Source organism: Peromyscus eremicus, chromosome 8a (genome assembly GCF_949786415.1).
Source record: "Peromyscus eremicus chromosome 8a, PerEre_H2_v1, whole genome shotgun sequence".
Taxonomy (NCBI): domain Eukaryota; kingdom Metazoa; phylum Chordata; class Mammalia; order Rodentia; family Cricetidae; genus Peromyscus; species Peromyscus eremicus.
Window position 1 is genome coordinate 85255660 of NC_081423.1, and position 10481 is coordinate 85266140.

General features: G+C 52.4%; 1 long non-coding RNA gene across 1 annotated transcript; it reads left to right on the plus strand.

Moving 5' to 3' along the window:
• Window positions 1-814: 814 nt before the first annotated feature.
• On the plus strand, window positions 815-3222 carry LOC131916419 (uncharacterized). The gene is made up of 3 exons (XR_009380541.1): window positions 815-1049; window positions 1188-1342; window positions 3121-3222. It is a non-coding gene; the product is annotated as an uncharacterized LOC131916419 (long non-coding RNA).
• Window positions 3223-10481: the final 7259 nt, after the last annotated feature.

Sequence of the window (10481 nt, forward strand, 5' to 3'; positions counted from 1 at the left end):
GCCCAATGAGCCATGCAGATAGCGGTTCCATAAATAGCTAAGCACCTAGGGTTAGTGGCCCTGCCTGGTCCCATCCCTCAGTGTCCTCCCTTCCAGCACTAGACTGGGGCAGCATATCGGCCACTTGTAGATGGTTCATTCATTTCTTCCCACTTTCCTTCCCGGCCCCGCCCCCCGCCCCGCCCCGTTTCTTTATTCAGGAAATATTCAACATGTCTTTGCTTCATTTGAACTTCTGTGGGTGCTGGAGTGGGTGAGGATAGACAGAGTGTTTCTGTCCTCAGAAAGGAGTCAAAGGACTATGACCAATGTGTGTGTGTATGTGTGTGTATGTCTATGTGTGTATGTATGTGTGTGTGTATGTGTGTGTATGTGTGTGTGTGTGTGTATGTGTGTGTATGTATATGTGTGTGTGTATGTATGTGTGTGTGTGTATGTGTGTGTGTATGTGTGTGTGTATGTGTGTGTATGTATATGTGTGTGTGTATGTATGTGTGTGTGTGTGTGTGTGTATGTATGTGTGTGTGTGTGTGTGTGTATGTATGTGTGTGTGTGTGTGTGTATGTATGTGTGTGTGTGTGTGTGTGCGTGCTGGAGTATGTTCTCCTGAGACAAACAGCAAAGCCAAAAAGCAGGGAAGCCTCAGATGGGCCCCTAGGCATGCTGTGACATCAGTGTCCTCTTCTCTGGCGTGGACACCATGCTCCCCGCCCCCCCTTGCAGGATTCCGTTGTGAGGTGGGAGGTCCACTCACTCACTTATCATTGTTGGTGAAGGGCATTGGCACCCAACCCCAGAGGAGGGGACAGAGCCTGACAGAAGGGAGCTGCGTGGAAAGGGTTGGCTGGGACTCCTGGACTCGGAGCTCTTCAGGATGTAGAGCAGCAGCCAGGCGGGGGGTCATGGGTAGCCCCGCGGCTGGCGGTTGTGATGGAGGAAACTAGGAAAGATGGGAGGTGGCAGGGCTCAGTCTGGTCCCTATGGCCAGTGCCCAGGAAGGATGTATTCTCTGGCCGTGGGTACTCCGGGTCCTAGGAGTCAAGGGGAAGGTTGGTCCTTGGGCATCTCTCAGCCAGCTCACCTCTCTTCTGTGTTCCCTGCCTCCTGAAAGGCTGGTGGTGCTAAATGTACTGACTGGCTGTTTGAGGAGTTGATCTTCCAGACTAGCAAAGCCTCTCCTCTCCTAGAGATCCGGAGGAGCTCTAGCCACGGGCAAGCTTTGTGCCACCTTTTCAAGCCAGTGGCACCAGCTGAGTACTCTGCCTCTGGGCCCTCCTAAGGCCATGTCTGTGGACTCAGTGCCCTTCCTGGCATGCTGGCCTCCTGGTCAGCAGCTGTAGGGGTGAGTCATGGCTCTCATTAGAGCTTAATTAATCAATTGAGTTAATCAGACAGCTGGGATGTGCTGTGGTTGCAGATGGGATTGGGAGAGAGAAAGCTGGAACATGAGAGGCTGGGCTGGGCGAGCGAGGGCTGGCGGGGCCAGGGACAGGGCACAGCCTCGTGGGCTGTCAAGGGAGGAAAACACTGGAGTCCACACCCGAGTCACTGGAAAGCAGGATGGATGGGCTGGGTAAGGGCTCGCGGTGCTGGTTCTGAAAGGTGACCTTTGCTGGGCGCCAGGAACAGAGCCTGTAGGTGTCAAAAGCAGGACCTCTCTCTCCTCTCTCTCTCTCTCTCTCTCTCTCTCTCTCTCTCTCTCTCTCTCTCTCTCTCTTTTTGTCTTGTCACGTGTGTCTGTGAAGGCTGTCTGAAATCTTTATTTGAATGGACTGAGAAAAAGAAAAAAGTTTTTTTTTTTTTTTAAAGGTAGTTCCTTACATCCCTTCCCCCATGATCCCAGGTTGATGGTAGAGACCTGAGACAGGGACCTAGGCTCAAGGAGGAGAGCCACAGTGTCTGTCCAGCTCAGACACTGGCACTCTGGAAATGGCCCTGGTGAATGGGAAGGCTGAGGGAGCAGAGCCAAGGGCAGACAGGAGCCTGGTAAGAAGTCTGGGAGAGGGGAGTGCCCGAGCCTTACCAAACACTCACCCTGCCCCCTGTTTTTCCTCACGTCCTATCTCGGGGTTACCTTGGGGTGGGGGGTAGAGACTGGGCTCAGGGGATACACTGCCCATTGTTCTGCCTTTCAGGGAATTACCCTCTCCTTGGGGCCCTTTCCTTGGGGTGACCCAGACTGAGAGAAGGGGGCTGAGGGTAAGATGGGAGCTGGAGCAGAGGAGGGAGGGCATTTCAGATTAGAGTCCCGGAAGACCAGGCATTTGAGCCAGGCCTCAGGGTACCACTCCGTTCAAGTAGGTGTGGGAATGGAGAGGAAGGGGTAACAGGAAGAGAAAACTGCTCGGGCAGATGCAGAAGTCTGGACCACAGCAGGCAAGGCAGGTTAGTGCGGAGAGGAGAGGGCTTTGGGGATGCCAGGCCACGCCTGTAAAGCTGCTTGGTAGGCGATGGGAATCAGAGAGGCCTTGAACTAGGAAATGCGAACTTAGGCCCTGGAGGGAGGAACTCAGTGGGAGCAATTCTATGCAGGAAGAAACCCAGATGGAGGAAGCAGAGAGCCTTTGTTCACGTGTGGAGGCATGTGCGTGGGTGTGTGTATATGAGCTGGGCTTTACGTATTATGTATATGTAAATGGGTCTGCATGTGTGTGTACACGGGCACATTTGGTCTATGTTTTGCTCTGTTTCCTGAGACACGGTGTCGCTGGCTGACCTGGAATTCACTGAGTAGTCCAAGCTGAGTCTGAATTTGCCTCTGTGTCCTCAGGGTTGGGATTCCAGGCATGTGCCACCACACCTGGCTCGTGTGTGTCTTGTTGAGAATGTGTAGGTGAGGGGCTGGAGTGTGTGCTGTGGGCACTGTCCCTGTCCTTATAGGGTCACTTATCCCTCGCAGCCTTGACAAAACTTTAGAAGCACTATATTTGGCCTTGAGGGTGGGAGGTGTGGTGTTTGAACATAATTGACCCCAATAAGCTCCCCCACATCCACCTCTAGGAGGTGTGGCTTTGTTAAAGTAGGTGTGGCCTTGTTGGAGGAAGTGTATCACTGCGAGGGTGGGTTTTGAGGACTCCTAGGCTCAAGCCAGGCCCAGTGTCCATTTCCTGTTGCCTGCAGATCAAGATGGAGAACTCACTGCTCCTTCTCCAGCACCATGTCTGCCTGCACACTTGCCACCATATCCCACCATGATGATAATGGACTAAACCTCTGAACTGTGATGCCAATTAAATGTTTTCCTTATGTATTTATTTATTATTAATTATTTACTTTTGTTTTTTTGAGACAGGGTTTCTCTGTGTGGCCCTGGCTGTCCTGGAACTCACTCTGTAGACCAGGCTGGCCTTGCACTCACAGAGATCCACCTGCCTCTGCCTCCCTAATGCTGGGATTAAAGGCGTGCGACACCACCACTGCCCGGCCAAATGTTTTCCTTGTAAGAGTTACTGTGGTCATGGTGTTGCTTCACAGCAATAGACACCCTGACTAAGGCAGGAGGGATAGCCTGGGTTCACGAGCCCCATTTACTGGGCTCCCTGTGGTTTCTCCAAATATCTCAGCTCTCCTGACTATTGTACAAAATATGTACACCAAGGCTAGTGTGGGGCCTGACAGGTGTGCTGGGGTACTTGGTCCTGGGGAAGCCTGGTGCCTCTCCTACCTCCTTTCTTAGCAGGAAAATTCTGAAACTAGGACACAGAAGACTTATGTACAAGAGACTCCATGTCCACCCCATGACTACACATGTCTACCCAATGTCCACCACATGTCCACCCCATGTCTTCCCATGTCCACCCACCTCTCTGCCCAGGACCTCTGTGACCTGAGAAGTGCCTGCTGAAATGGACCACTACCACCAGGCTGTCCCCCTAGAAAGCCTCTGTTGGGCAATTTTAGTCCCTTAGAAGCCACAAAACACCCCTGCCAGCACAAAAAGAGACGTTCATCTTGCATCTCCAGAGCACACCTCTCCCCTCTGCCTCCACAGCCTTTTCCACTGTCTTGGGACAGGAGCTCCTGACCTATGGCTCCTTTCTCTAGAGCTGTGCTGGCCCAGCTTGGGAGCCCCTCAGCCCACATGGCTCTTGAGCACTTGGAATGTGGCCAGTGCCACTAGCCAAAATGATGTTTTAAATACCACAAGTTCACTTAAAAGCGGCATTTACGGGCTGGAGAAATGGCTCAGCAGTTAAGAGCACTAGCTGCTCTTGTAGGGAACCCAGGTTAGATTCCCAGCACTCACGTGGTGGCTCACAACCCTCTTTAACTCCAGTTCCAGGGATTCCTATGCCCTCTTCTAGCCTCTGTGGGCCCTGCTGCTCATGGTGCATCGATACACATGCAGGCAAAACACCCATGAACATAAAATAAATTTAAAATCACATTTAAATGAATGTTTCTTTTTTGACAAAGTTATGTATCCTAGGTTGGCCTAGAACTCTATGTAGCTAAAATGATCTTGAACTCTCTCTCTCTCTTTCCTTTTTTTCAAGACAGGGTTTCTCTGTGTAGCTTTGTGCCTTTCCTGGAACTCTCACTCTGTAGCCCAAGTTGGCCTCGAACTCACAGAGATCCACCTGCCTCTGCCTCCTGAGTGCTGGGATTAAAGGCGTGTGCCACCACAGCCTGGCTGATCTTGAACTCTTGATCCTCCTGCCCCTACCAAATGCAGATTTTTGTTTTTATTTTTCTGAGACAGGGTCTTGCTAGATAACCCTGAACTTAAAAACCCCCATATCTGGCTCTTTCTACTCTTGCGGGGCACCTCTGACACCATTCTTAAATGCTGGTGTGGATCCCATCTACGACTTTGTTCTTGTAATGATGACATCAACATACCATCCCGTTCCACTGGCAGAGCTACCCTGGTCAGCAGCAGCCCTCCACCCTGCAGAGTTCTTTGTATAATCTCACTGGGGAAACTTTGAGGTGGGAAGAGCAGAGCTGCTTGCTTCTGTTTAACACATAAGGAGGTTGAGCCTCTGTGAGGTCAGATGCCTTAGCCAAGGTCATATAGCTATGTCAGGGTGGAGGACTAGGCTTTCCTGACTCCAGATCCGACACAGCCCAGGAGGTGCCTCTTCCTCCAAACTGGCATTCACCCACCCTGCATCCCTCTTCTCCTGTGGTCCCTCAGAAGCCACTCTTCCATCTCTATGCTCTGGGAACCTCTCATTAGAAACGGCCTGTGGGGACCATTGCCTCTCCATTTTCCATGAGTGCCAGGGTCTGATATCACTTTAGACCCTTGGACCTGTGATTTCCCCCATCAAAGCTGGTGCCTTTGTACCTGCCCGTAAGTGCTGTGAGATGCAGTGGCCCTGGCTGAGGCTCCCTGCCTGCCCTTCCCACCTCTAGTGGAGCTCCACCCTGGAGATGAGCATATGCATTGATATCACAGAACTGTGTCTTTAATTTCTCCCCCTGTCTGTCCCTGGAACGTGATAAAAATACCAGCATTGATCTTTTTTTTCCCTTCCCCTTCTGCCAGGATAATGTTTACCCAGGTGTCAATCAGGAGAAGAATTTGGCTTCCTAATTTCTCTTCTCCTCCCTGGGGGCTGAGCATCTCCCCGCCTCACATGGACACTGAGCAAGAATCAAGGTTACTAATAATCCCCCAGCACACACAGCCACCGAGAGCACATATATTAAAGTCACATATTGATTTATATTTTCGGGCTCCTCTGCCTTTCTGCCCAGTCTCAGCCTTTCCCTCTGCCAAGGAGAAAACAAGAATTACGTAGCTATATTTATCGCCAAGATGTTTAGTGTAAAGAGCATTGTGTCCGACACTAATTCCCAACCCCCTGGTCCTCTTTGGGGGTATTTTTTAAAATAGTGCAGCATTATCTAGCCATAAACATTTATCTTCTGGCTGTTGGTCCTTTATATTTTCTCTGAAGGAAGCAGTGAGAGATTTAAGGTAGATTGTCAGAAGGACTTTCTGATTTGATAAATGATAGGATACCATGCTGGAAGGAGGGATTTTATCAGCAGAGGTGAGCCTGTTGGGGACAGACAGGTTAGGAGTATGTGTGGGAAGGAAAGGCAAATAGATTCAGTAACCTTGAGAACTCACTCATCAGGCCAGGACAGGTGTGACCTGTGCCTTTAATCCTAGCACTTGGGGGAGACAGAAGCAGGTAGATCTCTGTGAGTTCCAGGCCAATTAGAGCTATATTGTGAGACCTTGTCTCAAATTAATTAATTAATTAATTGATTAATAATTAATCATCACTCCAAATAACACAATGTAATTATTGGCTTGTGGTCCCATTTCACAGTTGAGAAAAATGAGGGTTAGAGGTGAATTTACCTCTCACTGGGGATCTGAATTTCATGTCAGCTTGTTTCCTTCACCTCCACTTTCTCCTCTAGGGGTGTCTGAATCTTTCCCCAGGGAGCTGGGACAAAGGGAGGGCAAAGATCCTGACCAGGCAGAGAAGTGGCAAGTAGGCATTGCAGAAATGGTGTGGAGGGCCAGCTGTAGGCTGGGGCTACAGACATCCCACACACTGCTCATCCCACCCAGAGCCCCTGTCACTCTGTCTACCGTGGTGGCCTTTAGAAATGTCAAACTCTTGGACTGCAGTTCTCCCAAGGGACTCTGGGAATGGAGTCAGTGAATACAGGAAGGAAGGGAACATTGGTATAACTTGGGCCCCTTCCTCACACCTCTGAGAAGCTCACCCTTTCTCCTCACAGGGACACTGGGAGGTGGCCCTATTTTACGCAGGGAAAAACTGAGACCTAGTAACGTGTCGAAGTGAAAGGCAGAACCTGGTGTGTAGTCCAGCTGTCCTCATCCCTGCAGGCCCCCTGGTGCTCACAGTAACCTGGGCTAGGAGCCGCTGGACACCATCTCCAGATTCTCCCTGATCCCCTTACCTGGCTTTGGTTAGCCTTGGGGGTCAAGGCTGGTTTTTGGCTCCCCTCCAGGCCTGAAAGAACAGCTACTAAATGACTGTGTCCTGATGCACCTGGGCTGGGACAGAGTCCTAAAATTACCTGACAAGCTCACGTAGTCCTCCAGGTCTGCCATGGACACTGGGGGCTGGCTACTTCCTTTCCTGGAGTCACCTCTCACTCAGTGCCCCTCACATCACTCTAGAACCTATTTTCACACACACACACACACACTCCAAAGCAGGGGCAGTGGACTTTATTATTTTCAAGACAGTGCCTCATGTATTCCAGGTTGGCCTCATAGTTACTATTACTGAGGATGACCTTGAACTTCTGATTCTCTTGCCTGCATGTAGAGATTACAGGCCAGAACCACTAGTTGTATGCAGTGCTGGGGATCGAACCCGGGACTTAATGTATGCTAGGGAAACACTCTACCGAGCTACATCCTCAGCCCAGAAGAGGAGTATCGTGTACAGAACCGAGTCTCCAAGCACGACACGGCACCTCGGTTTGATCATCATACCTGGTGAAGGATAAGCCTCATAATCACAGAAGGAGAAACCCAGGCTCAGGGAAAATAAACTCCCCGAGGTCACTCACCGGATAAGTGGACTTGCTAGGATTGGGGCTAGGTGCGTGTGACCCAAAGTCCTTTGAAACTCTGATCCCTAGGTTACTCCCATAATACAGGCTTAGAAGTGGCGGCAGGGCCAGATCAGCGCAGGGTGCAGTGGGAATCAGCAACAAGGACTTTTTCGGAGAACTTTTCCCATTGAAAATCTGTTCCCTAGCGGCCACGGGTGATGTATGGCTGGAGCTGATGAGAAACGTGCGGTGGAATGGAGACCGGCGGCGCGGGCGGCCCACGCGGGGGCAGCGCGGCATTGAGATTCCGCAGGGCGAGGGGGGCGGCGCAGGCCCTGACACGGGCCGGGTAATTGATCTGGAGGTGCCAATTTGCAGCAACTAAATATTTGGTTTCTGCTTCTGCCTGCTCCGCGCTCTGCTCAAACAAACTTCAATTAAAAGCGAAAAGCAAGCGTAGGGAGGCAGCGCGCCCGGGTCCCCGCGGCCGGATCGATGGCACCCAGCCTGCGGGCTGCCGAGCGCCTAACGGTGGGGCGGGAGGCACCGCCTACCAGGGCAGAGCCGGCCCCCTCTTTCGGGTCGCTGAGCACTGGGCGCATGGCCCAGGAGAGGCAGCGCCGGAGGGGGGACCTCGGAGTCACTAGAGCCCAGGAGCATCAAGCCATGGTCACACACAGGACCAGCCTGACCCCTCCACCGCGATGTCTGAGCCCGCACACTCGAGCTGAGGCCGTGGGTCGAAGGGCTCCCTGGGCACTGACTCTACTTTCCAGGTGTGTTTCAGCAGAACTTTGAACATGACCTCATGTTTTCTCTGCATCTTCTAGAGTCCCAGGTTCATCTTCCCTTCCCGAGGCTGCCCATCGCGTCTACCATTGGGTGGGCCGAAGAGCAGTAGGTGACTCCACCGCAGACCCACCCCTGGAGGGAAGTAGAAGAGAGGCTTTGGAATTGGGAGAATAGCTATAGCAAGAAGAGGACGGACTGGGGACCACTAGTCACAGTTCTGTCGGGGTTCCAAATGGTCACTCACTGGGGACTGGGGTTCACAGACTAGTTTCTGCTCCTCAGGGATCTTCCGGTCCTTTAGGGGAGATTTCCTGTGGCAGAAAGGGGTAACTCCGGTGGGGGAAGGAGGCGGAGGCTCTGTGGCATGGGCAGGTTGAAGACAGTTCTGGAGAGGACTGGTGAGGGAGGAAATGGGGTTGGCAGAGGGGCACCAAGTGAGCGCAGATCTTGGCAGACGGAGTGAAGGTTACTTGTTCCTAGGAGCCAGAGGTGGGACCCATGGCAGAGGGACTGGGGAGGTGAGGAGGACCCCACCTCCCACACTCCTGTGCTTCACCTTCTGGACTGGAAGGCTGGGTGCATTATGTTTATTTTTTTAACCCCCACTGGCTAAGTCAGGCTATTCCAAGCCTCCCCCTACTCCCCCATGGAGCCTAGGTATCAATCCTGAGTTCTGATATCCCTACCCTGGGGCTGCTTGGTTGGGGGCGGGCTGTAGGAGTACAGGTTCGTTTGACCAGTGAGAACTTGAGTTTCTAGGCCCTCAGGTGAGTCTTGCAGGGTCCCCTGGGTGCCACCCATCCCGGTCTCTAGTCCTATCTGGAGTACAACGGTCTCATCTTCCAGGCAAACTCCTTGAAGCACATGTTTCACCTGAGGAATCACCCTCATGGGTCTGCAGCCTCTGCGTTTCTCTATGGCTTGCGGCTCCAACCTCCCCACAAAAAAAGCTGGATCCAAAGCTCTGTGTGAGGCTGAGGAAGAGCCCAGGGCTGAAGTGTCCCCAAGAGCCTCCCCATCCACCCCTCCCCGACACTGCCTGTCCAGGGTGGGGGAGAAGAGGGGGAGCCGCTGCTGCAGGCTCCCTGCCTTCAGCCCCTTCCCCGCCTGCAAGCTGGAAGCTTGCTCCCTCACATTCCCACCCCCACCCCCACCCCAGGGCTGAGCTGTGGAGCAGAATGATTTCCTGTAATTGGCCAGCAATCCGGCCGCCCGACTTGTTCTATCGACATGCTGGTTAGCTGGAAATTGTATTGGAATCTGAACGATGGGGAAGGGAGGGGAGGAGGTGGTAAGGAGCAAGGGGAGGCAGCTTTGGGTCCCAGCTGGGTGCTGCTTTAGCTGAGAGTGGAATGTAGGAGCCATCAGCCAAGCTCTGCCTTCCCTGAGCAGAGCAGGAAAGCAACCCACTACATCACCTCCTTCACTTTTTTCTCTAGCCATCTTCAAGGGCCTCTAGTGGCCATCCATGTGATCCCCTCACTTGTGGTCATGTCTACCATCACTCCTGGAGCTCACGTGCCTTTGTGAGAACAAGGAATACTCAGGAAAGACACTGTCCCCCTCCCATCCAACTTCTCCCAAGCTTTCTCTTGCTCTGCTCCTTGTCCTGTAAGGATAAAGAAGGCATCTGAAGCCTTTACAATAACTGCCGGATAGTATTATTGATGGAGGGACACTGCTGGGAATCCAGAATGGTGGTCACAGCATGTGGTTGCATCCACCTCCACCCCTCTGAAACCTCTGTAAAATTCTGCCCCTCCATCACCCACCCCATGTGCAGACGAGAAGACAATGGAGACTGCTTTGCCAAGTGCAAGACCGTGAATTAGCCTTGGGCAACTTGGACCAGGAGAGACAAGTGGCTTGAGGGGACTGCCTGCAGCCTTCAGCCCTTGCCAAGAGGCAGGTGAACGTGTAGTTCCCACAGGCATCCTATTGCTCCTCTTAGGGTGATGAGGACCAAGCTAGAAACTGCATGCAGCCCAAGGACTGAAGAGGGGTGGAGGTAAGATCTGTGTAGCTCAAACTGGTGTCTAACCCCGAACTGTCACTTTAGCTTCTCTACTACTGGGGGTACTGGCGTGCACGACCACACCCAGATCCCATTCCACCTGTGTCTTCTTAACGTGCTCAGGGTCAGGTGGCCTACCATCCTGATAGGGATACAGTTAAGGCTCTGAAGCCCA